The sequence below is a fragment of the Schistocerca cancellata genome, chromosome 10, assembly GCF_023864275.1.
Source record: "Schistocerca cancellata isolate TAMUIC-IGC-003103 chromosome 10, iqSchCanc2.1, whole genome shotgun sequence".
Lineage (NCBI taxonomy): Eukaryota > Metazoa > Arthropoda > Insecta > Orthoptera > Acrididae > Schistocerca > Schistocerca cancellata.
This window is the reverse complement of record NC_064635.1, coordinates 5,642,698-5,651,786: the sequence shown is the minus strand read 5'-3', so window position 1 is coordinate 5,651,786 and position 9,089 is coordinate 5,642,698. Positions and strand designations below refer to the sequence as shown.

The following is a 9,089-nucleotide window of genomic DNA, read 5'->3' as shown; positions in this document are numbered from 1 at the left end:
GGAACTCCACTGACAATTGCTGAAGGAAGGCGATGTTCTTTTCAAGGAACATTAACTGAGACGAAACTGGAGACCTGGCATTTGGAGCTGACTATAGAGCAATTCTACTCCCGCCAACACGCATTTTATAAATAAACAAACAAACAGTCCGAACAGACCTTGGAGGCCCAACAGTACTGACTGGTGTCCGTGTCATCCTAGGTCCTTAGGCGTGTATACAGAGGGGCACGTGGTCAGCACACCTCTCTCCGGGCTGTCGTCAGTTTTCGTGACTGTGGCCGCTACTCCTCAGTCAGGCAGTTCCTCAGTTTGCCTCACAAGGGCTGAGAGAGTGCACCGCGCTTGCCGAGACAGCGCTCGGCAGTCCCAGACGGTGACCCATCCAAGTGCTAGTCAAGCCCAACAGTGCTTAACTTCGGTGATCTGACGATAACCGGAGTTACCACTGCGGCAAGGCCGTTGGCCATACGTTTCACACAAGGAAAACTAAGATAAGGAAAATTAGAGCTCGTGGCCGTGCGGTTAAAGGCGCTGCAGTCTGGAACCGCAAGACCGCTACGGTCGCAGGTTCGAATCCTGCCTCGGGCATGGATATTTGTGATGTCCTTAGGTTAGTTAGGTTTAACTAGTTCTAATTTCTAGGGGACTAATGACCTCAGCAGTTGAGTCCCATAGTGCTCAGAGCCATTTGAACCATCTGAATTAGAGCTCGTATAGAGGCAAATAGAAAGTCCTTTCTCCTTCACTCTATGTACATGTGGAACAGGAAACGGAACGACTAGATGTTGTGATGGTACGTCGCATAAATATTGACATTTTTGTCCGTTGTAAACCTTAGTTAATTATTTTGTGAATATAATTACTGTAAAGGATATAGTTAATGTTCTTAAAACAACTGATATGCAGCGATAATTAAAGAGTAGCATCTTTATTTAATGTCTATGAAAATAAAAAAGGATCGTAAAGGAGACGCGATTGTACGGCCGAGGAGGAAGGACGTACTTCATGGGACACTCACTGTTTTGTTTCGTGGTACGGAAGGCAGTCATTGAGCGGCTACACATATTTTATGTAAGGTATTCGTATTTATTACTAAAATAAAATTGTTATTGTTATCACAAAATGAATTTCTTTGTGATAGTTGTCACCTCAAATGCTCGCAGTGGCTAACGATTTTTAATAAGCATTTTTTTTTCCAATAATTTGCGCTGCGAGGAGCTCATCTTCCGATGCAGCCTCTGGTCGGCCATTACGCGTCGAAGTATTAATTTATTTTTCAAGGTGTTACCAGTAAATGTAAATGCGAGAGATTTCGTTGTAAGAACCTTTTTAAATTGCAACAGATAATTAATTTACGTTAAAGTTCATTTTATAAATTGTACAGATTCCATGAGTTCAGTAAGCTTTATCTTGGCCGCTCCACGACAACAATCGAAATTCTCTCAAGCCTTGCTTTGCAATCAATAAATAGAAATTAACAAAATTACATTCAATTCAGTTAACGGCAACTATATTTTAGTCACCACGTTCAAAATCTAAAGTTGGTACATGAATAGCTGCGGCCCTTCGAGAACCCGTTTCATATTTACTTATGCACGCAAGTAAAAATGATAAGAAAAGACACTAACCCTGAGAGAAAGAATCATGCTGACAAATTAAAATTATAAAATATATAAAATATATATGTAATTTCTTTTGTATATGACGTAACAAATACAACCGACGTCACCATTTGGTAGAACGTAATCTCCATCATGCGCCATACAGTGGCTCGCCAAATACACTCCTGGAAATAGAAAAAAGAACACATTGACACCGGTGTGTCAGACCCACCATACTTGCTCCGGACACTGCGAGAGGGCTGTACAAGCAATGATCACACTCACGGCACAGCGGACACACCAGGAACCGCGGTGTTGGCCGTCGAATGGCGCTAGCTGCGCAGCATTTGTGCACCGCCGCCGTCAGTGTCAGCCAGTTTGCCGTGGCATACGGAGCTCCATCGCAGTCTTTAACACCGGTAGCATGCCGCGACAGCGTGGACGTGAACCGTATGTGCAGTTGACGGACTTTGAGCAAGGGCGTATAGTGGGCATGCGGGAGGCCGGGTGGACGTTCCGCCGAATTGCTCAACACGTGGGGCGTGAGGTCTCCACAGTACATCGATGTTGTCGCCAGTGGTCGGCGGAAGGTGCACGTGCCCGTCGACCTGGGACCGGACCGCAGCGACACACGGATGCACGCCAAGACCGTAGGATCCTACGCAGTGCCGTAGGGGACCGCACCGCCACTTCCCAGCAAATTAGGGACACTGTTGCTCCTGGGGTATCGGCGAGGACCATTCGCAACCGTCTCCATGAAGCTGGGCTACGGTCCCGCACACCGTTAGGCCGTCTTCCGCTCACGCCCCAACATCGTGCAGCCCGCCTCCAGTGGTGTCGCGACAGGCGTGAATGGAGGGACGAATGGAGACGTGTCGTCTTCAGCGATGAGAGTCGCTTCTGCCTTGGTGCCAATGATGGTCGTATGCGTGTTTGGCACCGTGCAGGTGAGCGCCACAATCAGGACTGCATACGACCGAGGCACACAGGGCCAACACCCGGCATCATGGTGTGGGGAGCGATCTCCTACACTGGCCGTACACCACTGGTGATCGTCGAGGGGACACTGAATAGTGCACGGTACATCCAAACCGTCATCGAACCCATCGTTCTACCATTCCTAGACCGGCAAGGGAACTTGCTGTTCCAACAGGACAATGCACGTCCGCATGTATCCCGTGCCACCCAACGTGCTCTAGAAGGTGTAAGTCAACTACCCTGGCCAGCAAGATCTCCGGATCTGTCCCCCATTGAGCATGTTTGGGACTGGATGGAGCGTCGTCTCACGCGGTCTGCACGTCCAGCACGAACGCTGGTCCAACTGAGGCGCCAGGTGGAAATGGCATGGCAAGCCGTTCCACAGGACTACATCCATCATCTCTACGATCGTCTCCATGGGAGAATAGCAGCCTGCATTGCTGCGAAAGGTGGATATACACTGTACTAGTGCCGACATTGTGCATGCTCTGTTGCCTGTGTCTATGTGCCTGTGGTTCTGTCAGTGTGATCATGTGATGTATCTGACCCCAGGAATGTGTCAATAAAGTTTCCCCTTCCTGGGACAATGAGTTCACGGTGTTCTTATTTCAATTTCCAGGAGTGTATGTATGTAGATGTTGCCGTGTACTTCACAACGCGACCCTAGCAGAGCTAGTGCGCTGCCACTGGGTTTCGGCTGTGAGGGCCACACCAGCGCTGAACCCGCACGGTGCAAAGTCAACAGCCCGATCCAGAGGCTAGTGGGCTCATATCGTGACGCGCTACCTCGGTCCCTCTCCATCATTACTAGAACCAGTGCCTCATCACAACAGGAGTGAACCTACAGAGTTCAAATACCAGCTGCTCCAACTTAGCGTTCTGCATCCATCTAGATCTCAAAATCACACTTAAGTATCTGGCAGAGGATTCCTCGAACCGCCTTCACAATGTTTCTCTATTACTCCAATATCGAACATCGCGTTGAAAAAACGAACACCTATATCTGATTTCCCTTATTCTTTTATGATCATCGTTTCTCCCCATGTAGGTGGGCGTCAACAAAGTACGCTTCAGAACTGCTACAAATTCGTTGGGCAATAGACCGCGCCGCTCGAACTGTCAACACAACTGGCACTGCTAAGACTATCCTACAACTTCCACATCGCAGGCAATGGGTTATACACAACGCTGGTGACTACTTTGAAGGTCAGTAAATCTTTGAAACACGTATCTACACTCCTGGAAATGGAAAAAAGAACACATTGACACCGGTGTGTCAGACCCACCATACTTGCTCCGGACACTGCGAGAGGGCTGTACAAACAATGATCACACGCACGGCACAGCGGACACACCAGGAACCGCGGTGTTGGCCGTCGAATGGCGCTAGCTGCGCAGCATTTGTGCACCGCCGCCGTCAGTGTCAGCCAGAGGGACGAATGGAGACGTGTCGTCTTCAGCGATGAGAGTCGCTTCTGCCTTGGTGCCAATGATGGTCGTATGCGTGTTTGGCGCCGTGCAGGTGAGCGCCACAATCAGGACTGCATACGACCGAGGCACACAATGCCAACACCCGGCATCATGGTGTGGGGAGCGATCTCCTACACTGGCCGTACACCGCTGGTGATCGTCGAGGGGACACTGAATAGTGCACGGTACATCCAAACCGTCATCGAACCCATCGTTCTACCATTCCTAGACCGGCAAGGGAACTTGCTGTTCCAACAGGACAATGCACGTCCGCATGTATCCCGTGCCACCCAACGTGCTCTAGAAGGTGTAAGTCAACTACCCTGGCCAGCAAGATCTCCGGATCTGTCCCCCATTGAGCATGTTTGGGACTGGATGAAGCGTCGTCTCACGCGGTCTGCACGTCCAGCACGAACGCTGGTCCAACTGAGGCGCCAGGTGGAAATGGCATGGCAAGCCGTTCCACAGGACTACATCCAGCATCTCTACGATCGTCTCCATGGGAGAATAGCAGCCTGCATTGCTGCGAAAGGTGGATATACACTGTACTAGTGCCGACATTGTGCATGCTCTGTTGCCTGTGTCTATGTGCCTGTGGTTCTGTCAGTGTGATCATGTGATGTATCTGACCGCAGGAATGTGTCAATAAAGTTTCCCCTTCCTGGGACAATGAATTCACGGTGTTCTTATTTCAATTTCCAGGAGTGTATTTTGTACGAGCTGTAAATACATAGTTGCCACTATTAAAGTTCCAACCCTCGTATTTTCGCGTTCGGAGGATAAAGTTGGTGATTCAAAATTCGTGAGAAGATTCCACCGCTACGAAAAACGCCTTTGTCTCAGTGATGTCAATCTCAGATCCTATATCATGCCAGTGACTCTTTTTCCCCTATTTTGCGATAATACAAAACGTTCTGCTCTTCTTTGAACTTTCTCGATGTATTCTATTAGTTTATCTGGTAAGGATCCCTAGCCAGTTTCTTTAGTAGATTCGTTACATGTTCTGCCAATAAAATGCAATCTTTGGTTTGCCTTCCACACAATATTTTCTATGTGTTGTTTCCAGTTTAAATTCTCGTAATTGTAATTCCTAGGTATTTAATTGAATTAACGGCTTTTACATTTGACTGATTTATCGCGTAACCGAAATTTAGGGACTTCGCTTTTAGCAGCGATATGCGTGAGCTGATACTTTTCATTATTTACTGTCAATTGCGTTTTTGCACCATACAGGTATTTTATCTAAATCGTTTTGCAATTGGTTTTGATGTTTTGATGTATGAACTAGACGGTATACGACAGCATCGTCTGGAAAAAACTTAAGACGAATGCTAATAATGTCTCCTAAATCATTTATGTACATAAGGAAGGGCAAAGAACCTATAATACTCCTTGGGGAACGCCAGAAATCACTTCTGCTTTACTCGATGACTTCCCGTCATTTATTGTGAACTGTGACCCCTCTCACAGGAAATCACGAATCCAGTCACGTAGCAGAGAGAATATTCCATTAGCACAGAATTGCACTACAAGTCGCTTGTGTGGTACAGTGTCAAAAGCCTTCTGGAAATCTAGGCATAGAGAATCATTTTGGAATACCTTGTCAATAGCACTCAACACTTCGTGTGAGTAAAGAGGTAGTTGTGTCTCGCAAGAATAATGTTTTCTAAATCCCTGTTGAGTGTGTGTCAATAGACGTTCTCTTCGAGCTAATGTCCGCCCCTGGTAGCTGAGTGGTCAGCCTACCTAACGGCCCGGGTTCGATTCCCTGCTGGTTCGGAGATTTTCTCCGCTCATGGACTCGTGTTGTCCTTATCATCATCATTTCATCCCTATCGACAGGCAAGTCGCCGAAGTGGCGTCAACTCGAAAGACTTGCACCAGGCGAACGGTCTACCCGACGGGAGGCCCTAGCCACACGGAATTTACATTTCCATTTAGAGGTAATTCATAATTTTCGAAGGCAATATGTGTTCCAAAATCCTGCTGCATATCGACGTTAATGATATGGACCTGTAATTTAGTAGCTTACTCCTACTACCTTTCTTGAATACTGGTGTGACCTGTGGCACTTTCCAGTCTTTGGGTATGCATCAGCATACTCCGAAAGGAACCTAACTAGTATGCAGTCTGGACCAGTGGACTTGCTTTTATTAACTGATTTAAGTTGCTTCACTATCCCGAGGATACCTACTTCTAAGTAACTCATGTTGGCAGCTGTTCTTGACTGGAATTCTGTAATATTTACTTCGCCTTCTTTGGTGAATGAAATTCGGAAGGCTGTTTTTAGTAACCCTGCTTTGGCAGCACTGTCATAAATACTATTTTCATTACTATCGCGCAGAGCGGGCATTGATTGTGTCTTGCCGCTAGCATGCTTTACACACGATCGGCATACGGCGCCGTCACGCCATACGCTGTCTGCTGTCGACAGTACTACTGTATTCATCCTTCGGTCTTCCTCTCGAAACGTTCTTCCATTACAAAGTTCACTATTCCTTGATGCCCACCTTTTAGTCAAGTTATTTCTGATTTTTTATTTTCCCGAATTCGGTGCAGTAGCCCTTCGCTACTTCCACGATCTACCCATGAAACCTTCAACAGTCTTCTGTGGCACAACGAACACAATCAGTCCAGATCGCAGTTGATAACAGCTGCTTCTGCACTTACGGTGGCTCCGTACATCATCTCCACGACTCACCAATGGAGACTTTACTCGTCTGCTGACACCCTGTGTGCGACTGAAAGCGCTTACTATATCGCAAAAATAAAAACCATTTGCCATCTCCACTGATTATTTTTCTTACATACCGATAAAGTTCGCTGACGTTCCAATTACGAGTTCAAAAATTATTTTTCTGTAGCACAACATTCGAAGATGGTCTCTTCTTGTCTGAACAGCTATACTTTCGTACAACGCGGCACTTCAGACAAAACATTTCAGAAAAAGACTTCTTATCACTAAATGTAGGCCTACTTTCGATTCCGACAGATTCATCTCGCTTTTTTCTCTGTTTCTTGTCTGCATTTTATATCGCGTCTACGTCGGACATTATCAGTTACTTTGCTGTGCAAAAAGAAAGCTTCTATCTACCGCTTTTCTTAACCTATTCTCTCACCGTCGACTGATTTAATTCGTCTACATTCCATTACCCTTTTGTGACCGTACTGTAGTTCCGTATGTTGGCATTCTATGCTGTTAAAGAAAGGCAGCATAGAGAAGACAGTGTTGTGAAGAAAACGGAAATTTAACATTAAGGTTTCCGTTGAACGATTTTATTTTTAGGATTTTTTAGAAGCCTGATTCTGCATCAGTGACTCGAATCCATTTGTACAACTGTTGGTAACCAGTCACCTTCATAAAATTCTGTTTACAGGTCGTTGTCAGAAAGTTCCCAGTAGCTATGCTTGCGTCACCAATGAATTATGTAAAGTCGAGCAAAATCGGTTTCTGTTCCAAACAATATCGATGTAAGGATAGGCTTCCGCGGCCGTTGTCACTGTCAATAAAACTCTTCTGGACTATTGACCGCATTGTCAGTATATAAGAGTGTCCGACGTTTCGGCCACTACTGCAAGTGGCTCTTTTCAGAGCTCGTGCTGAGGAATGCCACTTGCAATAGTGGCCGAAACATCGGAAAGTTTTCTATATTGACGATACGGTCAATAGCCCAGCAGAATGTTATTGACAACATCGATGTTTTGGCCAATGCGGTTGTAGAGGTTCTGCATAAGATGACGGAAAGATGGGGGAGCCCTCAGCCGCATCGCAGGGCCCTGTAGATTTTGTTCTGCACGGGTATCCAGCTCCGAAAAAAGGATCTGTTCCCAGTGGATTCCGCACAATTTGAGCAAAGTTCAAAAACAAGCTTCTACCAGTGTGCGTAAGCAACGTTAAAAAAAAAGTTCCATCCAAACAATGCGAGACGACGATACAATACTGTAATAGGGGACGAACTTCGGATCTATTCGTACGAACGATGAAAGTAAGCAGCATTACAATGTCTGGCTGTTCGCAGAGAGGTTAATGCTGTACGCCTTCCAACAGGTTGTTTGCCACAAGTCATCGAGGAAATCAAGACAAATGGAAACGGTGACATGAAGTCGCGCAGTAGGCCTGCGACCGCGATGCGAAATAGAGGACACTTCTTGTATCAGTGCTAAGTCTCTCGCTAGAAATGAACTGGTCACTTGCCGTTCAAAAAAAATTTGCATCGATGCGTTTCGGGTGCACCCCATCTTCAGGAATTCATATAAATTGCCTTCATCCAAACTATGCCATCACATGTGTCCATGCTCATGATAGTGCTCAAGTATTATTTTTGTTGTTGTTGTTGTTGTTGAAAAACAAGTGAGCAGCTTCCACGCAGATAATAACTGGGATTGGGACTCGAACCTGGGATCTTTCTACTTTTCGCCTGTAAGTGTTTTATCGAGTGAGCTATGCAAGCACGAGCGACGACCCTCCTTGTGACAAGTGAGCAGATCGTTGCAAGTGACCCACCTAGCCATGACTTACGAACGCCCCCAGTTCGAGAAAGACAGCAGTAAACGTCTTACTATGCCCCATCATGACAATGTCAGCTCACACGCAGAACGTCAGCCAAATGGTCATTTGGTGGAGAAAAGCATGGAATCAATGCGTCATTTGCCCATATTCGACAGTGGCTTTCATTAGGTCGAGAAGCTGCTGAATCCATCAAAAACCGTTTTTCTGACTTACCAATGTTAGAATGAAAAAAAGAACGTTTCTGTCACTGTTTGGAACATACGTAAAACTGTATGAAGTTGCAATGGAAGCAGAATTTTCGTTGTGGAATAGATTCAAAAGTAGTGTGGGTATAGTGAGTATGCAGAGATGATGAAAATCAGTTCGAGAACAAAGTCAAAATACTAATGTTTATATCTCATACACACGCGCACGCACGCACGCACGCACGCACGCACGCACACGCGCACACACACACACACACACACACACACACACACACAAACCAATGCCAGCATAAAAACGGAGAGAGAGAGAGATATTCAGGACAG

At 46.2% G+C, this 9,089-nt stretch overlaps 1 pseudogene; it reads right to left on the bottom strand.

Moving 5' to 3' along the window:
- Positions 1-343: 343 nt before the first annotated feature.
- LOC126107171 (5S ribosomal RNA) lies at positions 344-464 on the bottom strand (annotated as a pseudogene).
- Between the last annotated feature and the right edge of the window lie 8,625 nt (positions 465-9,089).